At 44.5% G+C, this 14,132-nt stretch overlaps 1 pseudogene; it reads left to right on the top strand.

The window, feature by feature from the left end:
- Positions 1-2,332: 2,332 nt before the first annotated feature.
- Positions 2,333-11,384, top strand: LOC110500146 (annotated as a pseudogene).
- Positions 11,385-14,132: the final 2,748 nt, after the last annotated feature.

Below are 14,132 nucleotides of genomic sequence, written 5' to 3'. Positions count from 1 at the left end.
TGCGATTGGTGGCCGCATACCAGCAGCACCAATATGGCCCTTCACTCAATGAGTAGTTTTTTAGCGCCTCCTGCAGTAGGTTTAGTACACAGATACATCTTAGCCGACATTCTCTGACAACTAGGACTATTAATCAGTGGTGCAAACTACTTAGTAAAAATACTTTTAAGTACTACTTTTAAGTACTTCTGAGTACTTTTGGGGGGTATTTGTACTGTACTTTGCTTTACTCTTTATATTTTTGACTACCTTTACTTCACTACATTTCTAAAGAAAATAATACACTTTTTACTCCATGCATTTTCCCTGACACCCAAAAGTACTCATTACATTTTGAATGCTTAGCAGGACAGTCAAATTGTCTGTTTTCACACACTAATTAAGAAAACATCCCTGGTCATCCTTATTGCCTCTGATCTGGCAGACTAAACACACATGCTTCATCTGTAAATTTTGTCTGAGTGTTGGTGTACCCTTGGCTATCCATACATTAAAAATACAAGAAGATGTTGCAATCTGGTTTGCTTAATATAAGTCATTTGAAATTATTTATACTTTCACTTTTGATACTTTAGTATATTTAAAAAAATATATACTTTTATACTTTTACTCAAGTAGTATTTCACTGGAGGACTTTCACTTTTACTTGAGTCATTTTCTATCTAAGGTATCTTTACTTTTACTCAAGTATGGCAATTGTGTACTTTTTCCACTCCTGTTATTAATTGATTAACTCTTGGAATTGGATTGGGCCCTTTGATTTTGGAAGCGTGCATGGATCGATCTACTTAGGCTAAGGGAATTAATTCTCACTTGAGTCTGCGCCTGTTGATTTCTGTCCCCTAATAGTTTATTCAATATTAAGGCTATATCTGTTGATCTCTGTCCCCTAATAGTCCATTCAATATTTAGGCTATATCTGTTGATCTCTGTCCCATAATAGTCCATTCAATATTTAGGCTATATCTGTTGATTTATGTCCCATAATAGTTCATTCAATTATTAGGCTATATCTGTTGCATGTTTTGTAAGTTTGTCACAAAGATGCTCTGTTTTCTTTTATTCTCTCATGTCTTGTGGGCATATGCGGATGGTTGCCATCGGACAGGATTGAGGAGTGGTATTTAGTGTTTTGTGTCCAATTATTTGTTTCCTTGTTTGTTTTTGTTGTTGACCATGACTGAAATGAGCTCTGCGGCCAGGCTGAAATGAGGGAAAGCTTCCATTCAATTAATAGTGTGTGTGTGTTTGGTTTTACTATCCTTGTGGGGACCAAAAGGGTTACAATTAGGGTTCAGTTTAGGGTTAGTTTTATTTTTATTTTTAGTATTAAGGTAAGGGTTAGGTTAAGGGTTAGATGTAAGGGAAAATAGGATATTGAATGGGACTCAATTGTTCTTACCCCAAAAGAAAAGTACAACAAACGTGTGTGTGTGTGCGCGCATCTGTCAATGTCCTTCTCTATCACGTTTAAGGTAAGACCCAGATGCAGACTGTCAAAGTAACAATGTTTATTACAACAACAGGGGCAAAGGTATAGGATGGCAGTCAGGGTCAGGTCAGGCAGAGGTCGGTAATTCAGAGTAGTGGGGCAAAGGTGCAGGACGGCAGGCAAGCTCAGGGTCAGGGCAGGCAGAAGGGTCAAAACCGGGAAAACCTAGAAAGCAGGAACCAAGACAGGAGCAAGGGGAAACGCTGGAAGGTTCTACAAACGAAACAAACTGGCAACAGACAAACAGAGAACACAGGTATAAATACACAGAGGATAATGGGGAAGATGGGTGACACCTGGAGGGGGGTGGAGACAATCACAAGACAGGTGAAACAGATCAGGGTGTGACATTCTCACTTGTGAACCTTGACCTAGTTGGAGAGTAGCCTACACCAGCCGCATAGGTCTACATAACAGTGGGCATATGGCTGTCTGCGCATCGAAGGGAATACACAATAAAACATATATTCTTGCAAAATGTCTGGAGCGGCAGACAGACTGAAAGTGGTCGTGAATCATCTCGATCGACCATCTTCTTTTGTTGTATCCTTTTCAACTGTTTTACTGTAATTGTCAGGCTTTTTCAGAGCAAACTGAGCATTGGGAGTGGAACTGTAACATTGCAAAATGTATTTATTTTCTGTAAATGTGTTCATTTATGCATATAAACTACATTATCTTATAGCCTATGAATGCGTAAAAGGCCCGCTTGTATAGTCTAACTATTAGGCTATAGCTTATTCACAATTTAATTTGTTGTTGTAATTAAAGGTATAACATAGCTTACATAAATGTGTAATAGCTACAAATAACAATTTTGTTGTAAGAAATAATTCATATATGGCCTTAATTCATTGCATAAAGCAAGCATCTACCTCTGGCCAAAACGTTGCCTACTATCAACCACAAGCACTGAGGTACAGTAAGTGACACATCAATCTCCTATTTGAGCTGTTTTTGACCATGTCAATGGCCTTATATCAGGACAGTCTAAAAGTACAGGTATTGACCCTTGCCCTACTTACTGTGCACATTACACAATGCTGAGATCATCTCAGTAGTTCAACTTTGAGTTACCATCACTCTGTATCTAAACACATGAGTCTAATAAGCGTTTATCACACTGTCATTCACTTGCTGTATCCAGGTATTCCTTTGACAATGATCTGCTGAGCACTGAGCAGAGAATCTCCTATGAGGAGGATGGCTTCCTCCTTATCAAGGGCCTGGTGTCTGGGGAGGACATTGACAGATTCAGGTAAGAACACAACACCATGAGCGAGACAACAGAAAAGGTCTCAGATGTGACTGAAAGGATAACACTAGATAAACAAAAAACAGGCGTCTAACGTAGAATGCTCAATGATAAAAGTAGAAAAAGACCACAGAAGAGAAGAATGCCTGAAGATCACTTCACTTGACTGTCTCCACCAGCGCTTCAATATGTCCCCTGTCTTTGACCCCACATGCAGCATGGTTCACCAGCAGAACACTAGAACACTGCTCCTCTGTACCAGAGACACATGGCTTCACCAGCTGGGCTTAATTAGTGATGCTACACTGAACAAGGACTGAGTTTGTGTGTGTGTGTGTGTGTGTGTGTGGCAGGGCGGCGTTTGAGCGGATATTCCGTCGGGAGGTGCAGGTCCCGGGGCTGGTGGTGATGAGGGACATGTCCATCGCCAAGTCAGAGTTCATCCCTGACCAGAAGGCCATCCCCAAGCTGCAGGACTTCCAGGAAGAGCCTGAGTAATTCCGCTACTGTAGCCTGCCTCAGGTACACACACTGCATGGACACACACCCACGCATGCGGACTGCATCAGATCTCATAGTTTCCCTTCGAAATTCGACATCTTTTGGATTAACAGCTATATTTGATGGATTAATTATTCATTGCGGCTTGCTAGAGCATTGGGAGCTGCCGTAGCACAGTGGTCTGAGCAGCGAGCTTCGTCCCCGAACATCGGGCGCCGAGGAAGGCATACATATGTTTTTAGGACCTTTTCAAACGTCTGAATTCGAAGTGTATTTCTAGTGATCAGGCTGACACGGACGGATTCATTCACACACACGCACGCACGCGCGCACACACACACACACACGCACGCACGCACACACACACACACACACACACACACACACACACACACACACACACACACACACACACACACACACACTCTCAAGCACACAAGCTCAACACACACGTTCTTCTTACAGTCTTTCTTTCCTTTATTTCTTTATTATTTCGCTTGTCTTTGTCGTTCTCAGATCCTGCATTCAAATCAAATCAAAGTGTATTTGTCACATGCGCAGAATACAAGACCTTAACCAACAGTGCAGTTTCTAAGTGAAAAATAGGTATTAGGTAAACAATAGATAAGAAAATTCGATAAAAATAAAAACAGTAAAAAATAACGGTAGCGAGGCAATATACAGGTGGTACCTGTACAGAGTCAATGTGCGGGTGCACCTGTTAGTCGGGCTATTTGAGGTAATATGTAGGATTAGTTCAAGTGACCATGCAAAGATAATAAACAGAGAGTAGCAGCAGGGTGAAAGAGGGGTTGGCGGAACACAATGCATAATCCGGGTAGCCATTTGATTAGCTGTTCAGGAGTCTTATGGCTTGGGGGTAAAAGCTGTTGAGAAGCCTTTTGGTCCTAGACTTGACGCTTCTGTACCCCTTGCCATGTGGTAGCAGAGAGAACAGTCTATGACTGGGGTGGCTAGAGGCTTTGACAATTTTGAGGGCCTTCCTCTGACACCACCTGGTATAGAGGTCCTGGATGGCAGGTAGCTTAGCCCCAGTGATGGTCGGTGCCGTATGGACTACCCTCTGTAGTGTCTTGCGGTCGAAGGCTGAGCAGTTGCCGTACCAGGCAGTGATGCAACCACTCAACCGCTCTCAATGTTGCAGCTGTAGAACCTTTTGAGGATCTGAGGACCCATGCCAAATCTTTTTAGTTTCTTGAGGGGGAATAGGCTTTGTCGTGCCCTCTTCACGACTGTCTTGGTGTGTTTGGACCATTCTAGTTTGTTAGTGATGTGGACGCCAAGGAACTTGAAGCTCTCAACCTGCTCCACTACAGCCCGGTCGATGAGAATGGGGGCGTGCTCGGTCCTCCTTTTCCTGTAGTCCACAATCATCTCCTTTGTCTTGATTACGTTGAGGGATAGGTTGATATTCTGGCACCACCCGGCCAGGTCTCTGACCTCATCCCTATAGGCTGTCTCGTCGTTGTCAGTGATCAGGCGTGTCATCTGCAAACTTAATGATGGTGTTGGAGTCGTGCCTGGCCATGCAGTCGTGGGTGAACAGGGAGTACAGGAGGGGACTGTACACGCACCCTTGAGTGGCTCCAGTGTTGAGGATCAGCGTGACAGATGTGTTGTTACCTGCCCTTACCACCTGGGGGCGGCCTGTCAGGAAGTCCAGGATCAAGTTGCAGAGGGAGGTGTTTAGTCCCAGGATCCTTAGCTTAGTGATGAGCTTTGAGGGCACTATGGTGTTGAACGCTGAGCCGTAGTCAATGAATACCTGTCACGCCCTGGCCATAGAGAGGCTTTTTATTCTCTATTTTGGTTAGGCCAGGGTGTGACTAGGGTGGGCATTCTATGTCCTTTTTTCTATGATTTTCTATTTCTATGTGTTTGGCCGGGTGTGGTTTTCAATCAGAGGCCGCTGTCTATCGTTGTCTCTGATTGAGAACCATACTTAGGTACCCTTTTCCCCCACCTGTTTTGTGGGAAGTTAACTTTGTAGTTGTTCAGGGCACGTAGCCCAAAGCTAGGTTGTTTTGTTGTTCTTCGTTTTGTCGGCGTCATTTTTAAATAAAGTTAAAATGTACGCTTACCATGCTGCACCTTGGTCCAGTCCTTCAGCCAGCCGTGACAATACCATTCTGACATAGGTGTTCCTTTAGTCCAGGTGGGAAAGGGCAGTGTGGACTGCAATAGAGATGGCATCATCTGTGGATCTATTTGAGCGGTATGCAAATTGGAGTGAGTCTAGGGTTTCTGGGATAATTGTGTTAATGTGAGCCATGACCAGCCTATCACAGCACTTCATGGCTACAGACGTGAGTGCTATGGGTCGGTAGTCATTTAGGCAAGTTACCTTAGTGTTGTTGGGCACAGGGACTATGGTGGTCTGCTTGAAATATGTTGGTGTTACAGCCTCAATCAGTGACAGATTGAAAATGTCAGTGAAGACACTTGCCAGTTGGTCAGCACATGCCCGGAGCACCCGTCCAGGTAATCCGTCTGGCCCAGCGGCCTTGTGATTGTTGACCTGTTTTAAGGTCTTACTGACGTCGGCTACGGAGAGCGTGATCACACAGTCGTCCAGAACAGCTGATGCTCTCATGCATGCCTCAATGTTGCTTGCCTCGAAGCGAGCATAGAAGTTATTTAGCTCGTCTGGTAGGCTCGTGTCTCTGGGCAGCTCGCAGCGTTGCTTCCATTTGTAGTCTGTAATAGTTTGCAGGCTCTGCCACATCCAATGAGCGTCGGAGCGGATGTAGTATGATTCAATTTTAGTCCTGTATTGGCGCTTTGCCTGTTTGATGATTCGTCAGAGGGCGTACCAGGATTTCTTATAAGCGTCCGGGTTAGAGTCCCGCTCCTTGAAGGCGGCAGCTCTACAGTGCCTTGCGAAAGTATTTGGCCCCCTTGAACTTTGCAACCTTTTGCCACATTTCAGGCTTCAAACATAAAGATATAAAACTGTATTTTTTTGTGAAGAATCAACAACAAGTGGGACACAATCATGAAGTGGAACGACATTTATTGGATATTTCAAACTTTTTTAACAAATCAAAAACTGAAAAATTGGGCGTGCAAAATTATTCAGCCCCTTTACTTTCAGTGCAGCAAACTCTCTCCAGAAGTTCAGTGAGGATCTCTGAATGATCCAATGTTGACCTAAATGACTAATGATGATAAATACAATCCACCTGTGTGTAATCAAGTCTCCGTATAAATGCACCTGCACTGTGATAGTCTCAGAGGTCCGTCAAAAGCGCAGAGAGCATCATGAAGAACAAGGAACACACCAGGCAGGTCCGAGATACTGTTGTGAAGAAGTTTCAAGCCGGATTTGGATACAAAAATATTTCTGAAGCTTTAAACATCCCAAGGAGCACTGTGCAAGCGATAATATTGAAATGGAAGGAGCATCAGACCACTGCAAATCTACCAAGACCTGGCCGTCCCTCTAAACTTTCAGCTCATACAAGGAGAAGACTGATCAGAGATGCAGCCAAGAGGCCCATGATCACTCTGGATGAACTGCAGAGATCTACAGCTGAGGTGGGAGACTCTGTCCATAGGACAACAATCAGTCGTATATTGCACAAATCTGGCCTTTATGGAAGAGTGGCAAGAAGAAAGCCATTTCTTAAAGATATCCATAAAAAGTGTTGTTTAAAGTTTGCCACAAGCCACCTGGGAGACACACCAAACATGTGGAAGAAGGTGCTCTGGTCAGATGAAACCAAAATTGAACTTTTTGGCAACAATGCAAAACGTTATGTTTGGCGTAAAAGCAACACAGCTCATCACCCTGAACACACCATCCCCACTGTCAAACATGGTGGTGGCAGCATCATGGTTTGGGCCTGCTTTTCTTCAGCAGGGACAGGGAAGATGGTTAAAATTGATGGGAAGATGGATGGAGCCAAATACAGGACCATTCTGGAAGAGTCTGCAAAAGACCTGAGACTGGGACGGAGATTTGTCTTTCAACAAGACAATGATCCAAAACATAAAGCAAAATCTACAATGGAATGGTTCAAAAATAAACATATCCAGGTGTTAGAATGGCCAAGTCAAAGTCCAGACCTGAATCCAATCGAGAATCTGTGGAAAGAACTGAAAACTGCTGTTCACAAATGCTCTCCATCCAACCTCACTGAGCTCGAGCTGTTTTGCAAGGAGGAATGGGAAAAAATTTCAGTCTCTCGATGTGCAAAACTGATAGAGACATACCCCAAGCGACTTACAGCTGTAATCGCAGCAAAAGGTGGCCCTACAAAGTATTAACTTAAGGGGGCTGAATAATTTTGCACGCCCAATTTTTCAGTTTTTGATTTGTTAAAAAAGTTTGAAATATCCAATAAATGTCGTTAAACTTCACGATTGTGTCCCACTTGTTGTTGATTCTTCACAACAAAATACAGTTTTATATCTTTATGTTTGAAGCCTGAAATGTGGAAAAAGGTCGCAAAGTTCAAGGGGGCCGAATACTTTCGCAATGCACTGTAACCTTTAGTTCAGTGAGGATGTTGCCTGTAATCCATGGCTTCTGGTTGGGGTATGTACGTACAGTCACTGTGGGGATGAAGTCATCGATGCACTTATTTATGAAGCCAGTGACTGATGTGGTGTAGCTTAGCATCTGCGTCATCTGACCACTTATTTATTGACCGAGTCACTTGTGCTTCCTGCTTTAGTTTTCGCTCGTAAACAGGAATCAGGAGGATGGAATTATGGTCAGATTTGCCAAATGAGAGCTTTGTATGCGTCTCTGTGTGTGGTGTTAAGGTGGTCTAGAGTTTTTTCCCTCTGGTTGCATATTTAACATGCTGATAGAAATTAGGTAAGACTGAATTCATTTTTCCTCCACTGTCCCCGGCCAGTAGGAGTGCCAACCTGGGTGGGCGTTTTCCTGTTTGCTTATTTCCTTATACAGCTGACTGAGTCTTAGTGCCAGCATCCGTCTGTGGTGGTAAATAAACAGCCACGAAAAATATAGATGAAAACTGTCTTGGCAAATAGTTTGGTCTACAGCTTATCATGAGATACTCAGGTGAGCAAAATCTAGAGACTTCCTTAAATTTCATGCGCCAGCTGTTGTTTACAAATATACACAGACCGCCTCCCCTCGTTTTATCTAGCCGGTGCAGGGTATATCATGCCAGCTGAATGTTATCCATGTCATCACTCAGCCACGATTCGGTGAAACATAAGATATTACGCTTTTTAATGTCCCGTTGGTAGGATATTCATGATCATACCTCGTCTAATTTATTGTCAAATGATTGTACGTCGGCAAGTAATATTGATGGAAAGGGCAGAATTCCCACTCGTCGTCGGTGGATCCTTACAAGGCACCCCGCCCTGTGTCCTCTATACCTGCGTCTCTTTCTCCTGCCAATGACGGGGATATTGGCCTTGTCGAGTGTCTGAAGTACATCCTGTGTGTCCTGCTTTTTGAAGAAAAATCTTTGGCTGATCTGATGTGAGTGATCGCTGTCTTGATATCCAGAATCTATTTTTGCCGTAAGATACGGTGGCAGAAACATTATGTACAAAATAAGTTACAAATAACACGAAAAAACAAACACAAAATAGCACAATTGGTTAGGCGCCTGTAAAACGGTTTCCATTTCTTCCGGCACCATCTGAGCACTATTATGTGGAGTGTTTCACTGGTCCAACATCATGGCCATGCACACCATGCTGATCAACAAGCCCCCAGACACAGGTCTAAACTCTAACCCCTGACCCTCAACCCCTAACACTGACCCTTATCCAGAAAGACACACATAGACACACCTTTGAGAGAGTGAAAACAGGGAGCCTGTCTATTTAATGTATGTTTATTTGTGTGTGTGTGTGTGATCTAGCTCAGGTAATAGGACATCTCGTCACTCCATGCACCAGGACCTGCATTATTTTCCATTCTGTCCGGCGGACCGTATTGTGTGGTCCTGGACCGCCGTGGAGAAGGTTCACTCCCTGGTGGTCCTTCCTGGTTCTCACCATGGCACCCTCAAAGAACACGACCACCCAGAGTGGAAGGTAGTACACACACAGCTGCTTCCTCAACAAGCATGACTACCCCCACTTGATCTTGTGACATCACTTCCCTTTCCTCTTCCTCGGGGCGGGGTCAATAAGATGTACCACGGTGTCCGTGACTACGATCCAAATCATCCCAGGGTGCACCTGGAGATGGAGAAAGGAGACACAGTGTTCTTCCACCCTCTATTGATCCATGGATCTGAAATGAACCAGAAGCAGGGCTTCCGCAAGGTAACACACTCACCACTGAAAAACACTCTGGAAGCCATATATACCTAACCATTCTAGGATCCATAAATCATGGAAGTGTGTGTTTTGTGTGTGTGTGGGTGTAGGCCATCTCCTGCCACTATGCCGGAGCTAACTGCTACTACGTTGACGTGAGGGGAACCACCCAGGAGAACATAGGGCAGGAGGTGTACGAGATCACAGCAAGCAAATATGCTGTTGATGACGCCACATTCAAGGTACATCACATCTCTGCAGGAGTGACACAGTATACATCAAACACATTGTTAATAAACTGTGTGTAACAGTGTGCTGTGTCTAACACTGTCTGTCTGTGAGAGAGCCCGCCCACCGCAGTGTGACGGTCACTCACCACTAACAACCTACCAATCAAAGGAGATTGAAAAAAGTTGACAAATCCACCAGCCAATAAACTGAGTCTCAGTGACAGGAGTCATTTATTCATTGGGCGAGAGAGAGTGTCCAAGAGTCCAGTCAGGGATGTTTTCTGGGTGTGTTCAACATATTAAACTAAATGGATGTTAATTGCACAGTTAAACATTGATTGAAGTAATCATCTTCTGCCTAACAATAAAGTACTTACTGTGTGGTGGACTGAAGTGAGAGGAGCAGAGGTAGAATGTGTGTGAGAGAGAGAGAGAGAGAGAGAGAGAGAGAGTGTGATAGACTGGGAGAAAGAGAGTGTGTATGAGAGAGATGAGTGGATGAAGGTGAATAGCAGGCTGTTGCTGTTATGAATATGGGTGTGTTTTAGTACACTTTGTAGACCAGTCCACCATGAAATACCAGTAACCTTGATGCCTCAATATAACAGAATCCTAGGTGTATTTTACATCACCGCCTTAACAATCAAATCTATGCTGCTTTTAATGAGTTTGTAATGAGTACTTGTGTTTAAAAATGGTTTGAAAATGAGTTTATGTGATTTCCTTTCATTATTGTCGATGTAACTGACAATGGGGTGAGATTGTTAAGGCTGAGATTGAGGGTGAGATTCTAATGAGGAGGGTGAGATTCTAATGAGGAGGGTGAGATTCTAATGAGGAGGGTGAGATTCTAATGAGGAGGGTGAGATGCTCTTTTGGTTTCCTCACTCCTTTGTGCCACATCCCAGACACACACACCACCTCGGAGACCATTCTTGATCCCCTAAATCTGATGTGTTTTACCTAAACTTCCCCTTCCCCCTCGACCCAATCTGCTTTCCAGACACACTCCCAGCCAGCTCCTCCCCCCAGCCCCAGGCCTCATGAATATTCAGCGGCTAAAGCTCTGTGAAATCTCCATCACCTTGGAGACACGTACAATCCCAGTGTCCCACCTTGTCCCAGATCCAGACACAGTGTTGGGGGGAGGTAGAGTTCTTAGAATAGTGGGGGGTGGGGTGGGTGGAACAAAAAGGACAATTTAAAGACAGAGAAAGAGCATTACAATTAAGATGGATAGCATCCAAGTCCAATTTCCATATACAGCACCAGTCTGGATACCAGGCAAGTGATAGGATCTACGTATGTGCGAAGGAAAGAGAGTTCCTGTGTGTTGGCGAGTGTTTCCCCTGTGTTTTCAAACGGAGGCTGAGATGTTTCCTGACTAGGGCTGGTACCTCTCCTGTGGAACCAAAGAAAACACCTAAGGGCTGCGTGTGTGTGCCGTGCCGTGCCGTGCCACGCGCGTCTGTGTGTCATGGAAAGGAGAACAGCCATTCCATTCAGAGTAAAGGGGAAACCCTTAAGTCTACCGTTTAATCACAGACACCATACATGATATCCCACCAACTTTACACATGTAATTCAGTGTCAAAATCAATACCCACAAACCTCATACTCTTTTCATGATCACACACACACACACACACACACACACACACACACACACACACACACACACACACACACACACACACACACACACACACACACACACACACACACACGCACACACACACACACGTCTCTAAGGCACTCATTCACTCAGATAAACAGAAGCCAAGGACAGACTCCTCTGCCCAGTTTCCTATTGAGAGAATCTTAAAGAGAGCTCTTCTTGATTTTTCCAGCACATAGACAACTGCATGTGTTTATGTAAATGCATGAACAGTCCTCAAGGTGGAGTTATTGCGTTTGTAAACTGGATGATGACTTCTGCAGTATTTGTGGAGGTGGTCTGGCTGTTTGTCATTGTTGTGGCTACATAGATACTGAAGGTAGATTCCTTTTAGAGGAAAGAAGAAAAAAAGCTGAACTTCACCTTGAAGCTTGAATGTGAAACAGTAAAAAGTTATTCAGCTCTTCCCCCTCAGGAGGCTGAAAAGATTTGGCATGGGTCCTCAGATCCCCAAAAGGTTATACAGCTGCACCATTTGAGAGCATCTTGACTGGCTGCATCACCACTTCCCCACATGGAAAAGATATAAAATAATTTAACAAGATTCTTATCTGTTCTACCTGGAACTTGTCAGTAATATATATGGCAGCAAATACACTAACAAGATTCATAGAAGATAATTGCAAAATCTGACTTCTATGGGTGGTTAACATTTAGACAACAGAAATGTTACATGTATTATATATAAAAAAACATACAAGAGACATGTAAGCTAAGCCTTCTAAGATCTCATATATATGGGACATACACATTTCAAAGCACTTGGATAACACTGTCTGACGTCATTGACACATGTAATGTAGCACTTGTTGAAAAAGAGAAGAGGAGGAGAGGAGGTGGAGGAGGAGGCAGGTCAGGAGAGGAGAGAAGAGAAGAGGAGGAAGATGAGAGAAGGAGGACATGAGGAGGAGGAGAGGAAGAGGAAGGGGAGAAGGAGGAAGAGGAGAGGAGAGGAGAAAAAGAGGAGGAAGAGGAGTGGACAGGAGGAGGGTGTGGAGGAGGAGCAGGAGGAGAGAAGAGGAGGAGAGGGGGATAGAAGGGGAGGAGAAAAGAGAAGAGAAGGAGGACAGGGAAAGGATGAGGAGGAGGAGAGGGAGAGGAGGAGGAAGAGGAAGGGAAGGATGAGAGGAGGAGAGAAGAGGAGGAGAGGAGAGAAGAGGAGGAGGACAGGGAAAGGAGGAGGAGAGAGAGGAGGAAGAAGGGGAGGAGGAAGGACTTTGATAGCAGCAGTGAATCTATTTCGTTATTAAGTGGAGATATCTCAACAATAATTCTCACGATAGCACATTTAGTTTGCCTGCTTGCCAATCATACCTGTGCGTGTGTGTGTGTGTGTATGTGTGAGAGAGGTACATCAAAAAAACTCACCTTCTTCTATGCAACACACTCACTGCAAGGGTCACACACCATCACACACCTGGGGTGAAAGGTCATAAACCAGGTATGAAAAAAAGGAAAGTAGACCATAAACAGGTTACAGGGAAGGAACTTCACTAACTGATGCTGGAATTACAGTGATCATTTGTAAGACTTACCATTTGTGTGTGAATAAATTGTGTGAGTTCATATGAGGGTAATGTCAGTGGAGGCTGCTAAGGAGAGGACGGCTCATAATGGTGTCTGGAACGGAGCAAATGGAAGGGCATCAAATACATGGAAACCATGTGTTACAAGTATTTGATACCATTCCACACATTCCGCTCCAGCCATTACTATGAGCCCATTTAAGGTGCCACCAACCTCCTGTGGAGGGCATAGCACATTGTTAGTAACTTATGAGAGCTGTGCCCGTCGGGGCAATGCACAGTACTGAGATCATCCATACCAGAGTGGCTAATGGGCTCTGCTGCTTTGCATATGCCCAGGTCTGTCACGGCTGGCATGCATCAACACGAAACACACACACCTGCTTCTCCTCAGGGGGAAAACGTATGCAAAAAACACACACAATACAACAGGTGGACACACACAGCAAGTTAACACACAGACAAACACATTTTAATCCCCATCTGCATCTCCTCATTAAGAGTCTCCTGGTCTACAAGTCTTCCAAGCAGCAAAAAACAGAGTTGAAAACGCGAAACACACACTACATCTTCACGCGTACAAACTGACAGATACAAAAGCAGCTTTGACATCTCCAGCGAGACCCTGGTCACTGATTGGATAGTGATGAAAGATGTGCCATCATTGGCCTGAACTGACCTCAGATCAGTAACCCGGAGCAGACCACACACACACTATCCTCCTCAACTCCCTGTGCTGTGTGTGGCTCTTCTACTGCGACTTAGATCAGTGACACCCTTATGATTTGTGAGGTGTAATGAACGTCAATCTCTGCCTCTGCTCCTTCTCACGCGCTCTCTCCTTCTCCTATTCTTCCCACTCTCTCATCCTTCTCTCCTATCTCTCCTTCTGCGTGAAACATTTTGTTTGGAAGTTCAAATGATCCTTTAAGTGCCTCGAACTCATTGCACTCTGCAGATTTTTCTCGTGGGTTTTAAGTGTCTCTCAGTAACGACAACACAGATTCTGTCTCAGGTTATATTTCATGCCTCCTTTCCTCACCCCTCCTCTGTGCGAATGAAATTCCAGCTGTCCCCCCTCCCCCAAAACTCCCTCTCTTTCTCTTCACACCCACTCTCTCCATCCCTCGCCTCTCCCTCCCTCCCCTCTCCCTCCCTCCCCTCTCCCTCC

Source organism: Oncorhynchus mykiss, chromosome 21 (assembly GCF_013265735.2).
Source record: "Oncorhynchus mykiss isolate Arlee chromosome 21, USDA_OmykA_1.1, whole genome shotgun sequence".
NCBI lineage: Eukaryota > Metazoa > Chordata > Actinopteri > Salmoniformes > Salmonidae > Oncorhynchus > Oncorhynchus mykiss.
This window is presented reverse-complemented; position numbering and strand designations above follow the sequence as displayed.